General features: G+C 35.3%; 1 pseudogene; it reads left to right on the forward strand.

Annotated features, from left to right (window-relative positions):
- The first annotated feature begins 1,531 nt into the window (after positions 1-1,531).
- On the forward strand, positions 1,532-2,768 carry LOC126722263 (hydroquinone glucosyltransferase-like; annotated as a pseudogene).
- Positions 2,769-7,607: the final 4,839 nt, after the last annotated feature.

A 7,607-nucleotide genomic window follows, 5' to 3' on the forward strand; every position in this document is an offset into this window, starting at 1 on the left:
AATAAAACTAGGATAAAGTAAACTTGTGTAATGTATATTTGTGCTTGGTAAAGACACACCAAATCAATCAAAGCATCCATCATGCCGCCAACATCAGTTATGCAGCAACTTAAGTTAAGCATTTTTGCCACCAACCATGAGTATTGATCCAATGAGCATAAATCCTGAAAATCAGCCACATATAAACTAGTTGCTATCACTTGTGAAATTCGATAGAGTGAAAAAACTGACTTGGGCATTATATAATTCAATAGATAGAAAATAGATCTAGTGTTATTTTATTTTATTTTAAATTTCTAGTGAAATTTGAAACCTTAGTACCATAACACATTACCAACAAAGCACTGAGCTATGGTTTTGCCATTTCATCACTCAAACCATCTAAAATTTATACAACGTAGGTCTTAACAAATCCGTGACACCAACCGAAAAAAAAAAAAAAATCATGTACAGCAATAATGTATTTCACCAAATCAAACTGAAATCAAAGCAATTCATGATTTAGATCACACCCTTTCTAAAGTGGCGCACTTCTTTCCATGAAAATTTAACCATATTGAACAAATAAGGTCCTCTCTATAACATCTATATAACATTCCTATAGTTCTTTTTGTTCAAGAAATTGTGTAGTGAAGCAAACTCTAAAACCGGTAATAGATTCCATTTAAGTCCTCCCCACATTCTATGCCCCCAGTAAAAATTAATATAATAGATTTTTAATTGCCACCATTGCCAAATGAAAACTATTTCATTCTCATTCAATTCAAATGCATCAATTTTACTAAAAAAAAAATTCAAACTTACAATCAAAAAAAGATTTTATATACAAAATTGAATCAGGCTAAATCTTCAGATTAGACCTAAAACAAAAATGAACCAGGAAATGAATAGCAAAATGAAGAAAATGAGAAATAATGTAATCCACACCTTTTACTTTTTTAAGCCAGGGATCTATTTTGAATCAAAGCTAGTTTGGCGTGATTTCAATTCCAAACTATCCAAACCTTAGCCCCTAATTTATACTATTGCTTTCTCTCTAAGCCCCTAAAACACTAGGACTACGCAAAATTGGACTAATACTTTGTAGTCTCTCTACCAGTGTAGAGAATGACAAAGAGAAAACGAGAGAGATTGGGACAACTTCAATTTTTTTTTTTTTTTTTTTCTTGGGAAACAAACAGAGAGTTAGATGAAGAGAAACCTGTAATCGAACGAAGAAGTGGAGGAGATGATATTTTCGACCACCGTGCCCTCAGCTCGTCATCGGAGATGATATCGCCGACCACCGTGCCTCAGATAGTCGCCGGAGCTAAGTCGTTGACCACCGCAACTTTGAGTATTCTAAGAGAGAGTTGGAGAGCTACGAATCCACGAGTTTTAGATTTGACTGAATGAAATGGTGTTCTCCTTTTATTTTTCAAATTATGGGCTTTATTTCGTTGATTGAAAATTTTGGAATATCTTTATTTTGAGGGTCGCGTGAAAGTGGTGCTAAAAAATGTAATATTTTGAAGCCAAAACTCTCGCGGGAATGCTGCTAAAACTGGTCCGCATTTTTTTAAAACGGTTGTATTGGTTTATTTCAAGGATTTTAATGAACCTTGAAAAAAAGCTAGCCATACGTATTCGCTCGTGTCTATTTTCAGCGTCTGTTTGGACCTTTTTAGAAGACCCTCGGAAATAGAGGGTCGAAAAAAGTGAAGTTTTTTGTGGTGTTATGGAAGTGACGCTATAGATGTTGCCACGGAATTCAATGTGGCATCATATATTTTCTTCACATCAAATGCTATGGCATTGTCATTTCTCTTACATTTTCCAAAGCTAGATGAGTCAGTTCCATGGGGATTTAAAGACCTACAAGAACCACTTAGACTTCCGGGTTGCTTACCTATTCACAGTAAAGATCTCGAAGACGATTTTTTTCATGGTCTCACAAATGAGAACTACAAATGGTTGCTTCACCATTCAAGGAGACTACATTTGGCAAAGGGTGTAATGGTCAATACATTCTTTGACTTGGAGGCTGGAGCAATAAAAGCCTCGCATGATAATTCACATGGTAGACCACCAATTTACCCAATTGGACCCATTGTACGGACGGCGTCAACTAATCCCATTGATGGGCAGGAGTGTATAACATGGTTGGACAATCAGCCAAGTGGCTGCGTTATTTGTTTCTTTTGGAAGTGGTGGAATACTCTCACATGACCAAATACTCGAGCTAGCCATCGGGTTAGCAATGAGTGGACATAGGTTTATATGGGTTGTAAGGTGTCCCAATAATGATCCTGCTGATGCTGGCTACCTTACTGACAATGGTCATGTGGATCCTCATGTTTTTTTACCAAAAGGGTTCATGGAAGGCACAAAAGAGCAAGGCTTAGCGGTGTCAACTTGGGCGCCACAGATCCAAGTCCTTAGACATGGCTCAACTGGTGGATTCCTTAGCCATTGTGGTTGGAATGCCACACTTGAGAGTGTTGTACACGGCATACCACAAATCGCTTGGGCACTCCACGCAGAGCAAAAGATGAATGCGTTAATGTTAGTTGAAGATCTACGAGTTGCGATGAGACCAAAAGCCAATGAACATGGGATAGTGGAACGAGACGAAGTTGCAAGCGTGATTAAGGATCTAATGGAAGGAGAAGAAGGTGAGAAACTACGCAGCAATATGAAACATCTCAAGGATGCTGCGGGAAAGGTACTGAGAAAAGATGGGTCTTCTACTAGGACACTCTGAGTTAGTATTCAAGTGGAAAAAGCAAGATGGCATTTAAGTTCAAAATTTCCAAGCCTTTTTTCATTTTCGTTTTGTTAATTTTCTACCATATATGAATATTTTATGCATTGTGTTTGAATAATTGAATTTAAATATGACAATGTGCCGTGGCATTTTCTTTCGCTACATTTTGCACTTTGTGGTTCGAGGGAAGTTTAGGGAAGAGATGTGAAAAGAATACGGTGAAGGAAAGGATAAGAAAAGGGAAAATAAAATATTTATCTAATAACTTGTTTGGAGTGAAGGAGAGGGGGTGAGAATGAGTAAAGTAGAGTTAGTTAAAACTTATACTAATTTCTGACCAACTTTATTCTATTCCTTTTTAATAACTAATCATGATGATATAAAAATAGAAACTCAAAATTTCCTAAGTCATAAGAGTTATTTTATGGATATACGGAGAAAGTAAAAAATAAAAATAAAAATAAAAATAATTGGTGGGGCACAGAACTTTTAGGGCCTATTTGAATACCGCTTATTAGTGAAAACTGAAAATACTATAGTAAAATAATTTTTAAATGTATGAATAGTGTTGTGGGACCTAATTTTAGAGTTAGATGTGCATTTTTTCGTACTTGTAGGTCCCATAAACAGTGCCCGTGGACCCAATAAAAAAAACGCACCCGTTGAGAAACGCGCTTCCCAAACTCACACTTAGAGATTGGCTAAGTAGTTTCTAAAGCCTCATAATATCCTTAAAATCCTAGGTTCAAATGATGCGACACATGTAAACTATTTATCTCCACAATACTCTCTCTCTCTCTCCAAAAAAGAAAAAGGAATTCTTTCTCTTCCCTTCCCTCCAATTGCCTCTAACCAAACACTCTAAGAAAGATGGAGTGCGGGGTAATCTCTCCAAAAACTCTATTAAGAATTTAGGATGGTATTATTTTAGTTTAAATGCCACCCTTGACATTTTGCACCTTCAAGTTGGTTACCTTCCTCATGGTCTACACGTAGCCACGCCTTGCCATTTGATTTAATTTAATTTAAAAAAAAAAAAATTAACATCATTAAACTTAGGGCTGTCCAAATTCATCCGGTAACCCGATCCACCCGAAAAACCGACCGGAACCGACCCGAATCCGGCCGACCCGACTGCTCCGGCGGGTCGGCGGCGGATCTTCACCACCAGAAACCGATTCCGGCGGTTCGGTTTCGGTTTTCCTCCCCTAAAACCCGAAAAATCCGAACCGACGGAAAGATTTCCAGATTCCGGCCAAAATTTCCAGTTTCCGGTGAGAATTTTCCAGAATCCGGCAAGAATTTCCAGAATCCGGCGAGAATTTTCCAGAATCCGGGGAAAAAACCCAGATTTCGGCGACTTTTCCCTTAGATCCAGTGAGATTTTGACCGGATCTTGCGAAATCTCATCAAATCCAGTTAGATTTTCGCCGGATCTAAGGGAAATATCGCCGGATCTAAGGAAAATATCGCCGGAATCTGGGTTTCTTCGCCGGATTTGTGTTTTTTTCACCATTTTCTCGCCGTCTTCTCAGATCTACGACTCCGACCGACCCGCCCGCCATCCGTTCATAATCTGAACCGCCCGACCCGATTACTCAGGCGGTCGGCGGCGGGTGCATTTTTTCCCCACCCGATTCCGGCGGGTCGGTTCCGGGTTGGGCACAAACCCGACCCGGACCGACCCGTGGACAGCCCTAATTAAACTCATGTGATTTACTCGGGGGAATTAAATTATAAAATGTAACATGATTATAGAGTGAAATATTTGTGCATACTATTACTAATAATACATCTTTATAAACTGAAAATAATCTTCCACGTCAACTGAAACTCAATGTCTCGTATCTCATATGACAACACATTTTTATTCTAATGCAAATCTACGTTACTTTTTTATTTTTTTTAGAAAGTTTCAACTTATGGCGTCCATTTTTTATAATAGCTTTTTATTATCAGACCAAAACACCAACCAGTTTTTGGTGTAGGCGGAGATTAAATTCCAAATCTCTTATTCAACCATCAAAGACTTTACAAGTTGAGCTAATTGGAACCCACGCAAATCTACGCTACTTGAAACTCAAAGTAACAGACCCTATATTTTAAACTCAACATAATCATAAACAGTACTACTAGTTATGTCTTATTTTTTTTTTATGATATTAAATCCCTAATTCCTTTTGTCAATATCTCAACTATTTTATAGTTTTAAACTCTAGGTTTTTCCTCTATAAATCCAAATTTTAAATAATTAAAAAAATAAATAAAGTAAATTTGAATATTGTTATACTTTTAAACACTTTTACATTGATTTATTTTCTCAATTTATTTTAAGTAATTAAATTACATGTTTAAACTTCATTAATTTAGATTAATTTCTTGAGATGATTGTTATTAATTATGAGAAGATTTTTTTTCCCTTTATTTTTATATGGACAAAGTTTCCCTTCAACAATTGATAGGAAGATAACATTTGTCCTTATCATGTGCAATGTACACGACTCACTTAATTTAACCAATCAAGTAACTGATGGGTACATGACATTTTCTTATTAGTGGTTGGAGCTTGCAACTAAACCTTCTCATTTTTATATTATATTCTATATACATTATTTATTTATTTACTTTCTATTAATATCAATTAATATTTATATGATTAATTTTACTTCGAATCATTGTCCTCTTAAACTGAAATCTTGGCAAAGTCCCTCTCACGAGATATGTTTCCACACAAACAAGTTTTTGATACAAGATAGAATTTCTACTCTAACTTAATCTAAGTGTATATGTGTGTGAAATTCCCTCATGGAGACTTTAATCCCTACCCTTGCCCCCCACACCCCACAAGCATTTATACTTGTGGAGTGACCACTGCATCAAGGGTGTACGGTGGTCACACAAACAAGTTAATGCGTCTATGTATTGGGTGCACCACCTCTTTACTGTGCTTTAGCACCTTAAATTTGCTCATTAAATGAGTTAGCTTTACAATCTTTGAAAGGTCATCCAACACTTTATTAGAAGAGTGCAAAGTGTGCGAGGGAAACGCTGAAGAAGAGAAAAAATAACCTGAAGAGAAAAGAGCAACATACTCATGGATGGAAAGTTCTGTTCGAAAGGTGAGAGAGTGAAAGAGTGAAAAATTGAAAAACAAAAAATTTGTATTTATTCCTCAAGATTTATTTTGTACTTGCCCGATTGACTGAGAACTCAAGTATTGGGGATGAATTTGTATCTTGTAATCTCTATTTTATCATGTTAGTTTTGTAAAAATTTTCCTTGTTATTTTTCTCTTTATATTGTAAGGTTTTCCCACACAAGATTGGTTTTCTTGTGTGGTTGTGTTTGCTTGGATTATTTCTGTTACATTTTTTTTTGTTGTTACTTAAAATTTTGAAGTCATCTTAATTTAATTAATGCATAGACATATAGAGATTTATTCCACAACACTTTGGCCTATTGGCACCCACAGACGGAGTCAGGATTTGGAGTTAGGAGGGCAGCTTTGCTACTCGTTGTGTGCGGCGGTTCTGGCCTCTAACTTTATTGCTTAACTACTGAGAATATTTTTTTATGTTTGCATGCATACATGCTGGATAAAGAAAAAATTATTTTGTTTAAAACTTTTTAAAGGACTAGGTTTTTTGTTTTTGGTAAAATATATTGATTGGGCTTAGTTTTTTTTCGCTTTACTTTTAGTAATTTTAGTTGTTGGGCTAATTTTTTTGGGCTTATATATTTTGTTTAGACCTAATCTATTAATTTTTTTATGGCCTTTAAAATGTGGAAAATGCTAAAACTACAAATTTTTTACAAATTACTAATGTGGAGAGTGGTAATTGGTAAGTAAAGAAATGATCTAAGTGTGCGAATCAATAAAAATTTGCTACCTTAACAATTTGTAAAAATATTGTAAAAACATTTGTGACTATAACACTACTTTTAAAAGAATAGATGACATTGTTAAGAGGGGGCAAAGTGTAATTTTATTGAACAAAATCACTAAAATTAGGGGCATTGCCCCCAAGTTCATATCTAACTCCATTCCTATTGGCACCTCCACCTTGTAGCGATTGTTCCATCTTCGCTTAGCTAAAAAGAAAATCTTGTCAGAGCATAAACTTTTTAGTTTTAAATATTTCTCTCATTCCTAAATTTTGGTCTAATTTCATTTTTCTCTCTCTCTCTCTCTCTCTCTCTCTCTCTCTCTCTCTCTCTCTCTCTCTCTCTCTCTTCCTGTTTAGAAAACATTCTAATTTATATCCTTCCATCAACTCATGTTAACTTGCTAGATAATAGGAGACACATTGCTAACTAAAGTAATAGCAATTTGATAGTCAATTGACTTGTTTAAATGATTTAATGAGTTGTATAAAGTATTTGGATATTCCTAACTTTTGATTTAAACTTCAAAGTAAGGTTCTTGTCTATTTTGGAACCTCTTAGAGACTCTAAAATTTAATTTTGTAGTTTTCTCAATTTTACATTTTAAAAGTAGGTTTTCATATTTTTGCAGCCTAATTTTGTGTTAACACGAATCTGGGTTTTTGTGTTGTCTCCTGGCCACCATTGGAGTGCATTGGTAGAATGGTAGCCCTAGGATTTCTTTCCTTATTTAAATGCATTGTAATCTTCAAAGTGATTAATTTTTTTTCAATAATAAAATTTCGAAAAGAGTTTTCTCTTTTATTTTTCTCTTGTATTCTGGAATTTTCTTTATAGATTAGGGTTATAGCTTAAAGCAAACGTATTTTTTTCTTTTGGATTTCCACCTAGGCCATGTTATATACTAATACTAGACTAATCACACGCTAAGTGATAACTTTAAACTAACCCAAGTTTATTTTACTTACATGGGCCT

This window comes from Quercus robur, chromosome 4 (genome assembly GCF_932294415.1).
Source record: "Quercus robur chromosome 4, dhQueRobu3.1, whole genome shotgun sequence".
Lineage (NCBI taxonomy): Eukaryota > Viridiplantae > Streptophyta > Magnoliopsida > Fagales > Fagaceae > Quercus > Quercus robur.